This window comes from Chlorocebus sabaeus, chromosome 7, assembly GCF_047675955.1.
Source record: "Chlorocebus sabaeus isolate Y175 chromosome 7, mChlSab1.0.hap1, whole genome shotgun sequence".
Lineage (NCBI taxonomy): Eukaryota > Metazoa > Chordata > Mammalia > Primates > Cercopithecidae > Chlorocebus > Chlorocebus sabaeus.
In genome coordinates this window covers 64,243,733-64,261,638 of record NC_132910.1, presented here as the reverse complement: position 1 = coordinate 64,261,638, position 17,906 = coordinate 64,243,733, and the positions used below count along the sequence as shown (strand labels likewise).

Here is a 17,906-nt window from a genome sequence, read left to right as displayed (position 1 = left end):
ACTCTGGACACTCAGCTGTTATTAATGCAGTGTAGATTCGTGTCCCCATGTCTTGGCAGTACTCTTCACTATTGGCTCACATTGAGCTTGCAGTCAACTAAAATCACTAGAACTTTCTCACTGACTGTTCTTAAAATAGACCTTCATTTTCTTGAACATAAGCACATGAATGCTAAATTATTTGAATATATATGGTTATACAAATCCTGATGAGATTTCATCTTTTCAATATTGGTTTACCATCTCAGCTCAATTAAAAATCCCAATTCAATTTTTCAAAGCGTTAAAACTTAGTCATCTGCAAATTTAATAAACATGTCTTTTTTTGGCCTCACCCACAGTCTGACAAAGAGCAAAGGGCCAAGTCCTATAACAAAGCAACCAAATGCTGTTTCTGGGGGATTGCCCAAGGCCAGGTTGAAACAGTGGATTTTCAGCATTTCTTTATTAACTAGGAGACCTATGAAAGAAAAGACCAAGGTTTCTTTGATCTCATTTGCTCTTTGTGAACCCAAACTTATTCCTACTGATTATTTCTCCCTAATCTAAGTATTCACAAACTACCTATTTTAAAATTTAGTCTAAATGTTGCTGACGACTAATGTGAAAGAAACCCAAGTGTACATCAAAATCCAAATTTTACCCCCTTTCTAAAAACATCAATAAAATTCACCATCACCCAGAACCTTTGCCATTCTCCAGCTCTCCTCAAAGAATAGTAACTGTTCTGTGCGTTCTCATTGTTCTGCCATATTCTTCCTTACAACCTGAAACTTTGAACTCATTATGAGACTTAAATGCACTTCTGTGAAGGTATCTGCATACATGTTGGTCTCCTCAAGCAGATTTTTAGTTCCTTAAAAACAATACGAAGTCTCATTCAGTTCAATTCAACTGACACTTAATGAGTTTCAGGTATTTTAATAGCAACACTGATAGGAGACCGGAAGGCCCCTACAAAAGAATGACAGGAACAGAGTTGCAGCACAGCACAGTGTGCCTAGAGACTAGAAACAGTTCTACACTGCTTAACTGAGATGTATGGAGCAGCAGGAAATGAGGATGCAGAGGTAGTTAAAAGAGAGCTCCATCAGACAGGTCCTTGGAAGCCATGCTAATAAACACCAGCTTTATCCGATACAAGACAGTTAGAAACGGGCCACCCAAGACCCAGATTATTCCCCTGAGGACTCCTTTGTTTTCCCAGCACACTCTTAAACAAAGAAAAGAGGATTCCTCAAAAGACTAAAAATGGAACTGTCATAAGACCCAGCAACCTCACTGCTAAGTATACATCCAGAAGAAAGGAAATCAGTATATATATTTTTTCATTTTTTTCTTTTTTGAAACAAGGTCTCACTCTGTCACCTAGGCTGGAGTACAGTGGCGTCATCATGGCTCACTGCAGCCTCAGCCTCCCTGGGCCCAAGTAAACCTCCCACCTCAGCCTCCCCAAGCAACTGGGACTACAGGCATGCGCCACCATGCCTGCCTATTTTTTTTTATTTTTTGTAGAGACGGGGTCTTGCCATGTTTCCCAGGCAGGTCTCAAACTCCTGGGATCAAACCATCCTGCCTCAGCCTCCCAAAGTGCTGGGATTACAGGCATGGGCACCACACCTGGCCTGAAATCAGTATATTGAAGAGATATCTGCACTCCCATGTTTATTACAGCACTGTTCAAAATAGCCAAGATTTGGAATCAACCTAAGTATTCATCAGTGGATGAATGGATAAAGAAAATGCAGTATATATAAGCACAGTGGAGTAGTATTCCAGCATAAGAAGAACGAAATCCCTGTCATTTGCAACAACATGGATGGAACTGGAGAACATTATGTTAAGTGAAATGAACCAGGCACAGAAAGACAAATTTCACATGTTCTCATTCATATGTGGGAGGTAAAAATTAAAACAATTAAATGGAGAGTAGAATGATCATTACCAGAGGCTAGGAAGGATAGCGTGAGGGGCGGAAATGTGGGTATGGTTAATGGGTGCAAAAATATATTTAGAGAGAATAAATAAGATCTAGTTTTGATAACACAATAGGATTACTATAATCAACAATAATTTATGGTATATGTTTAAATAACTAAAAGACAGGAATGTTGGAATGTTTCTAACACAAAGAAATGATGAATGCTTGAGGTAATGAATACCCTGGTTTCTCTGATGTGATTATTACACATTGTATGCCTGTATCAAAATATCACATACACCCCATAAATATATACACCTATTTTGTACCCACAATAATTAAAAGTTTAAAATTTTTTAAATGAAGATACAAAAATCTGCATGTGGCCGGGCACAGTGGCTCATGTCTATAATCCCAGCACTTTGGGAGGCCAAGGCAGGCAGATCACGAGGTCAGGACTTTGAGATCAGCCTGACCAACATGGTGAAACCCCATCTCTACTAAAAATACAAAAATTAGCTGGGAGTGGTGGCAGGTGCCTATAATCCTAGCTACTCAGGAAGCAGAGGCAGGAGAATCGCTTGAACCCGGGAGGCAGAGGTTGCAGCGAGCCGAGATCGCGCCATTGCACTCCAGCCTGGGTGACAGAGCTAGAGTTTGTCTCAAAAAAAAAAAAAAAAGAAATTCTGCATGCCTATCTACTTTGTCACTGTCCCTACACCCTTGTTGTTTTACACCACCCCAGGAACATTGGCTCTTGAAGAAATGAACCCTTGTCTAGCTTATTTATGACAGTGCCTAGATGGGTGCCTGGTACATAGTGAGCACCAAAAAGGATCTGTTGACTGACTTGTTGGCCTGGCCCATTTTGGTTCATGTTACCTGGTACAAAGGTAGGCAACCAATAACAACTGCCTCAAACACCTTCTGGTTTCCTCTCACTTCATAAAAATGTATGAAGTTTAGTTGTAAAATTTCATTTTTTTAAAGAATTTCCCATTTCTCTGGCACCTGCTTGTCTTTCAATATCCTCATGCTGCAATTATACGTGTCTTTCATTTGAACTTTTGAGGACTAATTTTCCTACAAACAGTGTTCTGACTCAGCCCAGCCCTCCTTTCCATAGCTACTTCGCATTCAGGGATGATCTGGTCACACCCTTCCTCAGTGCTAGTCACTTGTACATCTCCAAACTATTCTTTCTGGGTGTTCAGAATAAAGTTTTGATTAACCGTTCTGATTGGTTCTTCACCATTCTGTGAGGCTAAATTGGCAGCAAAGTTAGTTGAGGCTCATCAAATGCCTTGTTTTCAGCAGAACAAGACTACCAGAAGTTACATCTACCAATTTTTGTGTCCAGGTTGCTGTTTTTTGTTTTTGTTTTTGTTTTTGTTTTTGTTTTTGTTTTTTTGAGAAGGGGTCACAATTCATCAGCCAGGCTAGAGTGCTGTGGCACAATCATGGCTCACAACAGCCTTGAACTCCTGGGCTCAAGCAATCCTCCTGCCTCGGCCTCCAGAGTATCTAGTATTACAGGTGAGTGTGCCACCATGCCTGGCTAGTTTTTTTGTTTGTTGTTTTCATAGAGACAGGGTCATGCTGTGTTGCCCGGGTGAGTCTTGAACTCCTGGCCTCAAGCAATCTCCTGCCTCACATGTTCCAATTTATATTTGCATTTATATTTGGAAAATATCATCCATGTCCTCTATATCGGTCTTGAATTCTTGGCTTCAAGCAATCCTCCCACCTCACATGTTACAGTTTATATTTAGAAAATATCATCCATGTCCTCGATATCTTCTGGCATTCTATATAACAAGCTCCCTCAATGAGTCACATTGTGTTTTGCTCTCTTGTTACCTATATGCAAATGCTCATCACTCTCGATTTCCTCAATTCTTGTCGAAGGAGGTAGCATCTTGAAATGCAGTGCTAATGCCACCATAGCCCTGTCCCTTCATACACTCTTACATATGCCCATAAATAGAAAATCAAAAAACTATCCCATCAGAGCTGCTTCTCTTGAACAAAGTATTGTTTTAAAAACTGTGAGATTGGTCATATGTCAATGATTATAAAAGCTACAATGTATATAAGGGGCTTCATTATACTATTCTCTCTATTATACTCTTTGGCTATAAGGGGCTTCATTATACTATTCTCTCTCTATTATACTATTTGGAAATTTCAATATTAAAAATATTTTTAACTCTTTGCAAAATTATCATTTTATTTATTTATTCAACAAACATCCACTGATGAAACATGCTAAACAATACAGAGATGATTAAGACATAGTCTCTATATAGGGTTACTAAATAAAATACAAGAGGCCTGCCTTATTGAATTTGAATTTAGATAAACAATAGTATATTTTTTAGTATAAGTATGTTCTGCAAGTAGAAATTCTGAAATCAGTTTCACAGGGTTGAGATCAAGATGTCGACAGGACTGTGCTCCCTCCAGAAGCTCTAGAGGGAGAATCTGCTCCTTGCCTCTTCCAGTTTCTGGTGGCAGCCAACATTCGTTGACTTGTGGCTGCATCCATTACTCCAGTCTTCAAGGCCTCCATTTTCAAATCTCAATCTATTCCTCCTTCCCCTAGCCTTCTCTTCTGTGCTTGTGTCAAACTGCCCTTCTGCCTGCCTCCTATAAAGACACTTGCCTATTGCTTATAAAGTAGGCTTTTAGGGCCCACCTGGATAATCCAGTATAATCTTGCCATATCAAAATCCTTAATCACATTTGCGAAGACCCTTTTCCAAGTAAGGTGACATTTAAGGGTTCCTGGAATTAGGACCTGATACCTTTGAGGACCATTATTCAGGCTACTATGGATGCTATATAGATAACTACTACTACATATCTACTACTATGATAGATATTCTCCAGGGAATATTGGAGAAACTTGAAAGGAGATCAAAGAAGAGGCAGATGTCAAGACAGGCTTCCTAAATCAGTGGTGTCAGAGAATATAAATCACTAAAGCAGCAATTATAACAATAGCCAGTAATCAGACCAATCAGAACAGACAGGCTACAAATAACCACTGCAGCCTACCTGTGAGTATCAGTTCAACATCAGTCTTGATAACAGATGTAATGTTGGATGCTTGCTAGACATATAGGGTTACCAAATAAAATACAAGATAATAAATAAGAAGTATCAACTGGATGACAAAAATCATTTGCACACAATTCCTAACATACCATCTGAGGAGGAATCATGGGCAGGAAGATTGCCCCATATAGCTGGAGGCATATCGTTTTAGTTTTTGTTTTTAACTCCTATGTTGTCTACATTGCTCTTCAAAAAAAGTCTACATTGCCTGTCATTTCAATTATTTTTTTCAACTCAATTTGCACAAAATCGTTACTCAATTGTTTACTTAATAATTTTAATTTTTTTCATAAAAGTAAGTTGCTTTGTGCAAAAAAAGCATAGCAATATAAGGTTATATAAAGTAATAATTCTCTTCTTCTCCACCTAATCCCAGAGATAAGCACATCAACAGATACATCAAGGGCTTTATCTGTGAATACGTAAATTTGAATATATAAAATATAAATATATATATTGAAATCAACGGGAAGGAGCAAGCAGTATGCTGCTGGTGGAAATGATAAAACAGTGCACCCTCTGCCCATTATGCTCCCAAGAAGCAGCAAGCTGCATGCTCCTTCCTTTTGTACTTTTTGGATCCAATTCCACAGGAAATATCTCTAATTCATAAATTCTTAATTCCACAGTGGCATCCTAAAAGAGGATTGGCAAGAAGAGCAGCAATTCAAATATGAACAACAGCTTCCTCCAATCTCCCTCTAAACTTTTCACCCTGAAAGCTTCCTCGGTTGTCACACAAACGCCTCAAATCTAAACCACCTAAAATTGAACTTGTCATCTTCCTCAAGAAACCTGCCACTCATCGTGTTTCTCCATCTCACCTAGTGGCCCAAGCTGGAAACCAGGAAGTGACCCTTTTCCCCCACATCCTGTAACAACAAAAGTCACCAGATCCTGGAAAATATCACACAAATTTATAAATTTTTCTAATTACTGAATTATTGCCAAAAAAAAAAATCAAGAATGGTCTCCCAGACCTTCACCTCACCCTCCCCTTAATTGTACTCTGTACTGCAGCTAGAGTTATCGTTCCAGAACATAAATTTCATTATGATACATCTTTCTTCAAGCACTTTAATGGATCTTCATTGCTCTCAAAATAGAGTCCTGAAGAACGTTTATAACATCCTAGTTGAGAGCGCTCCTGCTATCTCTCTGCTTCATCTCTCACCCTCACAATCTTTTCTCAAACCACACTCATCTTTTTTTATTTTCCTAAGTTTGCAAGCTTACCCATGCTAGAACTCTCTATGTACTGTTTTTTCCAAGAAAGACTTTTCTTTTTCTTTACTTAGCTGACTCCCATTCAATTCACAGGTTTTAACTTAGTTATCAGCTGCTCCAGGAAGCCTTGCCCTAATCCCCTTAGCCTAAGTTAGGGGTCTCTTTTTCTGTAACCACAGCATCCTGTGCCTTCTCTGTCATTTATTAACACTTAGCAATTATAATTGCCTGTTCACTTGTCTCCCACCACCACTAGACCACAGGATCAGTTCACCTTTGTATTATCAGGACCAAGCACAGTAATAAGGACGTGGTAGGATCTCAATAAATAGTTGTTAAGTAAGTAGAAAGAGTAATGCAGATCCTCAGGAGCAAGGTACTATGTATACATTTATCTTCAGAAAGGCAGTTCAGTGCATGGCTTCACTATAATGAACAAAATGATAGCATGATTTTTACAGCATTTTGTTGACTACTGAGAAATAATTTGCATTGAAGACACATGAATCCCACACACAAAAAATAAGCACATTCTCCCTGCCTCTACAGGAAGGAAATCAGACTATGATTCAGTTGCCAATGTATGCCCTCCTCATTCTGAATTCACACAGAAGGCAGAAGCAGTAGTGTCACTACAGAGTTAACTATCTTGGTGTCCTACATAATTCTGTCATAACCATAGTGCGATGAATAGTTTCTCAGCTTTGCAGGTTCAGAAGCTCAATTTTATTACTTCATTTGAAAAAGAAAAGCCGGCTGGGCGCGGTGGCTCCTGTATGTGATCCCAGCACTTTGGGATGCCGGGGGTGGGTGGATTTCCTGAGGTCAGGAGTTCGAGACCAGCCTGGCCAACATGGTGAAACCCCGTCTCTACTAAAAATACAAGGCAGGGCGCAGTGGCTCACGCCTGTAATCCCAGCACTTTGGGAGGCCGAGGCAGGCGGATCACGAGGTCAGGAGATCGAGACCACCCTGGCTAACATGGTGAAACCTCTTCTCTACTAAAAATACAAAACATTAACCGGGCCTTGTAGTCCCAGCTACTCGGGAGGCTGAGGAAGGAGAATGACGTCAACCCGGGAGGCGGAGCTTGCAGTGAGCCAAGAGATCGCGCCACTGCTCTCCAGGCTGGGCGACAGAACGAGACTCCATCTCAAAAAACAAAAAACAAAAAAACTAGCTGGCTGTGTTGGCGGGCGCCTGTAATCCCAGCTACTCGGGAGGCTGAGGCAGGAGAATGGCTTGAACTCAGGATGCAGAGGTTGCAGTGAGCCGAGATTGCGCCATTGCACTCCAGCCTGGGGAAGAAGAGCGAAACTCCATCTCAAAAAAAGAAAGGGGAGGACGGGAGGAGAGGGGAGGGGAGGGGAGCACTGAGGCTGACTTTCTCAAAAGGGGTTCTTCATTTGAACACAGAGCACAAAAAATTGAGTGACTATTTATCAATTCTCCCAACAATAGCAAATAATTGGTACCATTCTAGATGCAGAGAGAAGTTAATTCATTACATGCAATGAATACCTTACAGCTATGAGGACTTATTTCACTCCCAGAACTCTAGAGGGCCTGAATCATATGAAGTAAATTCCTGTGAGATATAAATATATCATACACACACACACACGCTAGATCTGTACTATATCTCACTACACTAGTATATATACTACGTACATATACTAATTTGTAAAGGAAAATGCATGTCGGCAAAACTAGAATACAGTAACATTGCTAATCATAATGTAGGTTGAAAAAATGTAGTCTGAAGAGTGGAAGGGTTAGGTGTTTTTAAAGGATACTTTAGGCCAGGCGCCATAGCTCACGCCTGCAATCCCAGCACTTTGGTAGGTCAAGGTGGGCGGATCACAAGATCAGGAGATCGAGACCAGCCTGGCCAATATGGTGAAACCCCGTCTCTACTAAAAATATGAAAAAAAAAAAAAAAAAAAATAGCAGGGCATGGTGGCACATGCCTGTAATCCCAGCTACTCGGGAGGCTGAAGCAGGAGAATTGCTTGAATCCGGGAGGTGGAGGTTGCAGTGAGCTGAGATCACGCCACTGCACTCCAGCCTGGGTGACACAGCGAGACTCCATCTCAAAAAAAAAAAAAAAAAAAGAAAGAAAGGATATTTTAATTGACCTATCATATCCTGCTGATTCAGCCTTCCTCCCTCGAGAGAGGCCAGGATATGAGCTCTTGGAGAGAAGGAACCACATTTGTCTTAACTCCAAATTTTGCTGAAATTTGAACTCCTAATAATTAACATTGTACATGGCATATACTCCATTTCATTGACCCAATGAATGGATGGATGAATAAGTTGTGTTATACTGCTTCCTAGCTTCTTTTCTATAGGTAGTTAATTGTACATGTGGTGTGTGGATTCTTGTTCATTCTTTCAACAAGAACCTTCTATGTGAGTGAATCCTAGGCTAGGAACTGAGACAGGTTATGTATTGTACATCAGAATTCACGTTATTAAGGATTAGTCTACTATTTTACACATATTACTTATTATTTAAAAAAACAAAATGTAGGCAGGGCACGGTGTCTCACTCCTGTAATTCCAGCACTTTGGGAGGCTGAGGCGGGCAGATCACCTGAGACCAAGAGTTACAAGACCAGCCTGGCCAAAAAGGTAAAACCCCATCTCTACTAAAAATACAAAAGTTAGCCAGAAATGGTGGCGTGCACCTGTAATCCCAGCTACTAGAGTGGCTGAGGCAGGAGAATTGCTTGAACATGGGAAGCGGAGGTTGCAGTGAGCCAAGATCGCGCACTCCAGCCTGGATGACAGCGAGACTTCATCTCAAAAAAATAAAATAAAATAAAATAATAAAAATAAATGAATAAAAATTTTAAAATAAAGGAAAAAGTGTTGGAGAAGATGTAAAGTTGGAACTCTTGTAAACTTCTGGTAGAAATATAAAATGGTGCCACTACCCTGGAAAACAGTATGGAGGTTCCTCAAAAATTAAAAATGAAATTATGATATAATCCAGCCATTCCATTTATGGGCACATGCCAGAAAGAACTGGAAGCAGGCACTCGAACAGGTATATGTGTACCCATGTTCATAGCAGCATTATTCACAATAGCCATTTGCCCATTGAAGCAACACAAGTATCCTTCAATGGGCAAATAAATAAAATAAAATGTGGTGTATACATACAATGGAATGTTATCCAGCTTTACAAAGGAAGGAAATTCTAACATCTGCTACCTTGTGGATGAATCTTGAAGACATAATACTAAGCAAAATAAGCCAGTCACAAAAGGGCAAATAAGGTATGGCTCCATTTATATGAGGTACCTAGAGTAGTCAAACTTGTAGAGACAGAAAGCAAATGGTGGTTGCCAGGGTCTGGGGGATAGGGAGTTATTTTTTAATGGGTATAGAATTTCAGTTTCGCAAGATGAAAAAAGATCTGAAGACAGATAGTGGTAATGGTTGCACAACACTGTGAATCTACTTAATGCCACTGAACTATACACTTTAAAATGGTTAAAACGAGATCCATGCCAGGGGCACTAGGCACCATCAGACCTACCATGGACAAGCCAAGACAATGGTACCAACCTGAGTAAGTCAGATGGCCAGTCCTGGCACTACCACACCCTTGTGGTACACCAGTGGGGCTAAAGATACCATGCTATGCATGAGGATGTGACCGAATGGACTCTACTTTTACACAAAGTTATCAAGCAGACGAGTCACAAAATTGATCATGTTGCTCATAGAAAATCAATAATTGTAAAAACTATTTCTGTCATTCACACTGTCAGGTTCAAAAATGAACTGTAAAGAAATATTACTATCAAGTTTTGTTAAGCTAAATGCCAAGATTTATAAACATGATGACTTAAGTTTCCTCGGCCAGAATATTACAGATGCTGTGGAAGCAGTACACCTTGATGAGCTTCCTACAGACATTCCAGGGACTAAAGGAAACTTTGCTCTAGTCAGACATGTTTCCTTGGTTGACCATCCTGGCCATGATATTTTGATGGCTACTTTGTTGAACAGTACAGCAGTGATGGATGTGACCCTTCTGTTGATAGCTGGCAATGAATCTTGTCCTCAACCTCAGACTTTTCTGACTACCTGGCTGCCATAGATACTATGAAGCTGAAACATACTTTCATTCTATAAAATAAAATTAATTTGGTAAAAGAAAGTCAGGCTAAAGAACAGTATGAACAGATCCTTCAATTGTATTAATATAAAGTAGAGTAGCAGAAGAGCCTCCTATTATTTTCATTTCTGCTCAGCTGAAATACAATCCTGAAGTTGTCTGTGAGTACACAGTAAAGAAAATTCCAGCCAGGCACAATGGCTTACACCTGTAATCCCAACACTTGGGGAGGCCGAGGCGGGCGGATCACCTGAGGTCAGGAGTTCGAGACCAGCCTGACCAACATGGAGAACCCCCATCTATACTAAAACTACAAAAAAAAAAAATTAGTCAGGCATGGTGGCACATGCCTGTAATCCCAGCTACTCAGGAGGCTGAGGCAGAAGAATCACTTGAACCCGGGAGGTGGAGGTTGAGGTGAACTGAGATCATGCCATTGCACTCCAGCCTGGGCAACAAAAGCGAAAATCCATCTTAAAAAAAAGAAAAGAAAATGCCAGTACCTCCAAGAGACTTTACTTCAGAACCCCAACTTATTGTTATTAGGTCCTTTCATGTTAACAAACCTGGCTGTGATATTGATGATATCACCCGGGAGTACAACTGGTGGCAGTATTTTAAAAGGCGTATTAAAGGTGGTCCAGGAGACAGGAGTCAGACCTGGTATTGTTCCCAAAAATAGTGAAGGAAAACTTGTGTAAAACAATCATTTCCAAACTTGTAACACTTTTTGCAGAATACAATGATCCTCAGCACACTGCTCCAGGGAGTCTTACTGGAGTTGGAACAAAAATGTACCCAGTGTTGGCAGAATGGCAGGACAGGTGCTTGGTACAGTTGGAACTGTACCTAAGATCATCACAGGACCGGAAATGTCCTATTTACTTTTTAGACAGCTTCTAGGTGTATGTATAGAAGAAGGCAAAAAAGCAGAAAAAGTACAAAAGCTGTCCATGAATGAAGTTCTTATAGTAAACACAGGATCTCTGTCTACAGGAAGAAGAGAGTGCAGTCAAAGATGATTTGGGTAAAATAGTTCTCACTAATTCTGTGTGCACAAAAGTAGGAGAAAAAATTGCCCTTAGCCAAAGAGTTGAGAAACATTAGCATTTAATTTGTTGAGATCAGATAGGAAGAGGAGTAGCCGTGAAGCCAACAGTAGATGACAAGTGCAGAATTACAGTTAAATAACACAGCTGGGCGAAGTCAGAATTTCTCTTAGTAACCTGGGGGTGTATTTTCAAAGCAAAATGAGGGAATACCTTTCACAGCTCATTACCTTTGTAGAAACTGTCAGGTGATCCTCATGTTTTGTGATGAAAATTTAACTCCTTATACTTAAAGAGTAGGATATAGAATTATGTCAAAAATGGTATGTTGATCAATTTAATATACATTTTAGCAGACATTGATCATTGTTAAACACTTTCAGATTTGTACTTCTGTGCAGTTTTGAAATGAAATTGCTTGTTACAACAGGCCTTTGTTGTATCACACATACCACTGGACCTATTTGAAATAAAGTTTTATTTTACAAAAAGAAAAGAAGAGAAAAAAAAAAAGGTGGCCAGGTGTGGTGGCTCATGCCTGTAGCCTTAGCACTTTGGGAGGCCAAAGTGACAGGATTGCTTGAGGCCAGAAGTTTGAGACCAGCCTGAACAACATGGTGAGAACCCATCTCTATTTAAATTGAAAAAAATTTTAATAGTTAAAAAGGCAAGTTTTACAACATGTATGTGTATATTTCTATATATGATATATAATATGCATGTCTATATATAATATATATTATATGCATGTGTGTGTGTATATATATACATATGTACACTTTTTTTTTTTAAAGGCAGAATTTCGCTCTTGTTGCCCAAGCTGGGGTGCAATGACACAATCTCAGCTCACTGCAACCTCCACCTCTTGGGTTCAAGCAATTCTCCTGCCTCAGCCTCCCAAGTAGCTGGGATTACAGCCATGCACCACCACGCCAGGCTAATTTTGTATTTTTAGTAGAGATGGGGTTTCTTCATGTTGGTCAGGCTGGTCTTGAACTCCCAACCTCAGGTGATCTGCCCACCTCAGCCTCCCAAAGTGCTAGGGTTACAGGTGTGAGCCACCACACCTGGCCATGATATGTATATTTTATCACAAATTTTTTAAAGATTCATCTCAGCCAGATGTTGTGGCTCATGCTTGCAGTTCCAGAACTTTGGGAGGCTGAGGAAGGTGGACCACTTGATCCCAGGAGTTGGAGACTAGCCTGGCCAACATGGTGAAATTCCAACTCTACAAAAAATACAAAAATTAGCTGGGCATGGTAGTGTACACCTGTAGTCCTAGCTACTCCCAGAGTCTGAACTGGGAGGATCGCCTGAGCTGGGGAGGTCGAGGATGCAGTGAGCCATGATCACACCACTGCACTCCAGCCTGGGCAACAGAGGAAGAACCTGTCTCAAAAAAAAAAAAAAAAAAAAAAAAAAAAAAAAAAAAATTAGCCGGGCATGGTGGCAGGCGCCTGTAATCCCAGCTACTCAGGAAGCTGAGGCAGGAGAATCACCTGAACCCGGGGGGCAGAGGTTGCAGTGAGCCGAGATCACATCACTGCACTCTAGCCTGGGTGACAGAGCAAGACTCCGTCTCGGAAAAATTTAAAAAAAAAAAATTAATCTAGTTCTCCTTTCTCATCCTGTACCTCGATCTTGACATTTATCTAACTTTAGAGTCTGTAGGTCTTGTTCATCTTTCACTGAGAGAAATAGTTATACACTTTACCTGAGCACTGAGACTCCGTGAGCACATGGGGCCACTCTTGGGTTACCTTTCCCTGGAATGAGGGCTGGTTATCATCATGTCAAGTCTCTGAGTAATATATCCAAACATGAATCTCCGAGGAATCTAGTTTAATTAGATTTACACTGAAGTTAGAGTGGGGGTTAGGGATGGGTCACATTGGAGAGTGGTCATCTCAATCTCTCTTCTACATTTATTGGAAAATAACATCCACAGATAAGATGGCTTCTGGAGTTGCTCTCTGTCCCTACGTCTATTATTGCAAAGTTTAGTCTCCAAAAGAATCCAAAAGAAGTCCAATTAGATTGTAGGGGAAAGAGAGAGAATTAAAAATTATGCAGCATGTACCAGATACTGCTATTGTTGCTTGACATTCATTACCTCATTTGATTTTCATAACAAACATGTTATCATCTTTGGACTAGGAGCCAAATCTAGTTATTTTCTGACTCTACAGTCCAGGCTCATTCTATTCTATTATGCTCGCAGTTGCCTAGAGTCCATTTCTGTCACTGCCTCCTCCTGGAAAGAGCTGTGTTACCCTAAAATCAAAAATCTATAGCCAAACTTTTATGTTGGCAGGCAAATGAGACTCCTGGCAGCAAGTTTACCCTTTGATGAAAGCACTTGATACTGATTCCCTGTTAAAATAGTTTGGGGAGGAGGGAGAGAAGGGGGAATGGCAGAATAAGTGCTTCTTCATCTCTGCATTCAGCACCTCCCTTGGCTCAAAAAAGAAAACAGAGCAACCAACTCATATAGACGAAAGAAATTAAACCTGATGCCTGAAAATCACTAAGTATAAATTTAGGCTTACATATAGACCTTGTTGACTTAATCATATCTAAATTGCTTTTCCGGAAGTATTTGTCATGGGATTATTTTATTTTATTAGCTAGGAATAGACAAAGCAATAAACACATAAGATAACTACATACTCTGCTTCTATTAATCACTTAATCAGCTATCTCCCAACAAATGATCTGATTCTTCTTCCAAACAAGAAAACTTGTCTATCAAAATACTACTTTAAGGACATCAAATCCTTACAAATAAAATCTTAATACACATCAATGAATTTTGTAAGACATTCAAGTTAGAAATCTGTGCAAATAAACTAGTAACTGCATGAAAACTTTCCAAAGGATTTTCATAATCTTTTATAGCTTATCTTAAATTGAAATTCACATCTTGTCACAAAAGCACTTGAGAGTTCTGTGTTTGCATTGTAAAATGTCTTCTAACACACTGGATGGGAGTAAAGTCAACAATTAGTTACTCTATAAACCAAATAAAATGTGATTATGGAGTGCTGAGGAGCTGCTTGTTACTCAATGGAGAAAATTATTGGCTGGGTGCAGTGACTCACGCCTGCAATCCCAGCGCTTTGGGAGGCCGAGGCAGGCAGATCACTTGAGTTCAGGAGTTCCAGATCAGTCTGGGCAACATGGTGAAACCCCATCTCTACCAAAAAAAACACAAAAAATAATAATAATAATAGCCGGGCGTGGCGGCATACACCTGTGGTCCCAGCTACTCAGGAGGCTGAGGTGGGAGAATCATTTGAACCTTGGAAGCAAAGGTTGCAGTGAGTCCAGACTGCACCACTGCCTTCCAGCATGGGTGACAGAGTAAGATCCTGTCTCAAAAAAAAAAAAGACAATAAAATTTTATTTCTATCTGAGCTTTAGTTTTCTCATTTATGAAAGGTAGTATATAACAAAATCATCTCTTAGTACATTTCAGTCTTTAAGTTTCTATCATTTGGTTATTCAGTAATATGATAAACCAAAATATAAAATAATTCATACCTAATTGTTAGTATGTAATGACATAAGGAGATAAAATTATTAACAAGGGTTTTCAGAGTAAATAACAATGGTAAAACCTACTTGTCTTATTACAACTTTTCTAAATTATTATTTGATAACTAATATGCCTTAATATCATTAAATTCTTTGAAAAATATAAATATTATTCTGGTCTTTCATATAAATAATTTAACATTAAAACCTTAATTTCTTAAAGAAGCATGTTTAGATTTGCCTTTTTTTTTATTTGTACAAATTTATGGGGTATGTGTGCAATTCTGTTACATGCATAGGTGCATGTAACAATCTAATAATGGTCAAGTCAGAGCTTTTAAAAACCTTAATTTTACCTATTTACAACTTGTTTTAATTTCTTTGACAAAATGATTTAACAAATGGCATCACTAGATATAAAAATTTAATTTGAAGTTTCTCTTGCATTTTTAATATCTATAAGTTTTTAACAGTATAAATTGAAGTTCTCCTTGAAGTAAACCACATTCTTCTGGTTTTATTTTAAAATTTTGGATCAAAAGGAATTGTAAGTTTATATTATCCAAAAAAGAAAAAAGAAATGTAGTTTTGAGGTGGCAGATGGGAGGTTTAAAAATAATGCACTCATTTCCAAAAGATGCTATAATAAGCATGTTTCAGCTTTATAATAAAACAACAATAAAAGAAAGAGCATACCATGCAAATAAAATTCACATCTTCCTTTATAATAGGGCAAAACTTTATCCCTCTCCTTTCTTTGGGGTCTATGTGTTTCCATATTTGTGAAATAGTAGTAACTCAACTAAGCAGGGAAGATGGGAAATTATAGAATGTGTAGCATCTCTATGTTTCTTATATACCTTGTATCAGATGAAATTAGTTTCTTATAAACCTTGTATCCGACGAAATATTTTTCTGCTATAGTTAGCATAAAGCATTTACTTTTATGAGAACCACAGTAAACACCAAGCACCTAAAATGGCAACCATCCTTCCCTAGTAACCATTTTATAGTTATCAACAATGCTGATCTTTGTAGACTGTGGATCCTTTTTAATACTAAAAGGATTCAAATTCCATGGCAATACTACTTGTACCATAAGAATGCTTTCAAATCCTTCAAATGTTTAGTTGTCACTAGGTTCAATTCTGATATCTTGCCTGATGCAAAATTTACATCATTGCCTACTAAACAAGGAACTAAATATAAGGATGTGTTGTCGCAGGCGCGGTGGTTCACGCCTGTAATCCCAGCACTTTGGGAGGCTGAGACGGGCGGATCGCCTGAGGTCAGGAGTTCGAGACCAGCCTGACCAACATGGAGAAACTCCGTCTCTACTAAAAATACAAAATTACCCAGGTGTGGCGGCACATGCCTGTAATCCCAGCTACTCAGGAGGCTGAGGCAGGAAAATCGCTTGAACCCAGGAGGCGGAGGTGGCGGTGAGCCGAGATGGCGCCATTGCATTCCAGCCTGGGCAACAAGAGCAAAACTCCGTCTCAAAAAAAAAAAAGGGATGTGTTGAAGAACAAAATAAAATGTGGTTTATGTTATGTAAAAGTAGTTACCAGCGTCCACTAACATGCAGTCTATCTGTAATGTTATTAGGAACTTGTCTTTTAAAGAACCAGTATACATATATTCTCTTTATGTCTGTTACTCATAAAGATTAAAGTATTTGGGAATTTGCCGGGTGTGGTGGCTCACCCCTGTAATCCCAGCACTTTGGGAGGCCAAGGCGGGCGGATCACGAGGTCAGGAGATCGACACCATCCTGGCTAACACAGTGAAACCCTGTCTCTACTAAAAATACAAAAAATTGACTGGGCGTGGTGGTGCGCGCCTGTAGTCCCAGCTACTCGGGAGGCTGAGGCAGGAGAATGGTGTGAACCCGGGAGGCGGAGCTTGCAGTGAGCCGAGTTCGCGCCACTGCACTCCAGCCTGGGCAACAGAGCAACACTCTGTCTAAAAACAATAAAAATAAAAATAAAAAAATTTAAGTATTTGGGAATTCTACCTAAGTAGATGTTAATATTTTTACTTCTCTTATCTAACAAAGTATAGGATGCTTTAGAAGTAAGAGGCTTTCTTTACCTCCACCATGATTATCCAACATTTGTGATCTTGGTTCCTAAGAGGCTCCTAGAAAAAGGTGAAACCTTTTTACAAATATGTACCCCTATATATGCTGCTCAAAAATCTACAGCTTTACCTTGCTCCTTCAGACTCAAGAAAACTTTGAGGTCATCTGGGCAGTCCTCTCCAGTGTGGGAATCCCCTTTATGATATCCCTGACAGGTAGCTCACCAGTTTCTGCTTAAAGACTCCAAGCACAGGGTCCTCCCTGCTTCACAAGGTGTCCAATTCCTCTCTCAAATGTTAGAAAGTGCTTATTTTAAGGAGATATCTACTTCCTGCAGCCTCCACCCAGTAATCCAACTTCTGCCTTCTGAAGCCACATGAAATAAACTTAACTCCTCTTGTCAATAGAATTTTTCTTCAAATAAAGAGATGCAGATATTTTCACAATTCTTCCCATAACCTTGTGCACTATCTTTCTTAGACATGCTCAAATTTATCAAAACCCTCTTTAAAATTGGGAGCTAGAAAGACTGCTCAAATACTCTGTAAGATTGAATGATACAGGGACATTATACTTTCCTGAATTAGTCCTCATGTAACATTTCCCAGAAGAATAGCTACTTTTTATTTCTTCCCACCTTTGAAGCCCCTTAAGGAAGGAACAGTTGGGCAGGGTGTGATGGCTCATGCCTGTAATCCCAGCACTTTGGGAGGCCGAGGTGGGTGAATCGCTTAGTCCAAGAGTTCGAGACCAGCCCAGGCAACATGGTAAAACCCTGTCTCCACTGAAAATACAAAAATTAGCTGGCGTGGTGGCATGCACATGTAATCC

General features: G+C 39.6%; 1 protein-coding gene and 1 pseudogene across 1 annotated transcript in view; one reads left to right on the top strand and one right to left on the bottom strand.

The window, feature by feature from the left end:
- ANK2 (ankyrin 2) overlaps window positions 1–17,906 on the bottom strand; it is a 686,172-nt gene that overhangs the window by 572,632 nt on the left and 95,634 nt on the right. The gene's annotated exons all lie outside the window — the stretch shown is intronic.
- On the top strand, window positions 9,923–11,594 carry LOC119618225 (eukaryotic translation initiation factor 2 subunit 3, X-linked pseudogene; annotated as a pseudogene).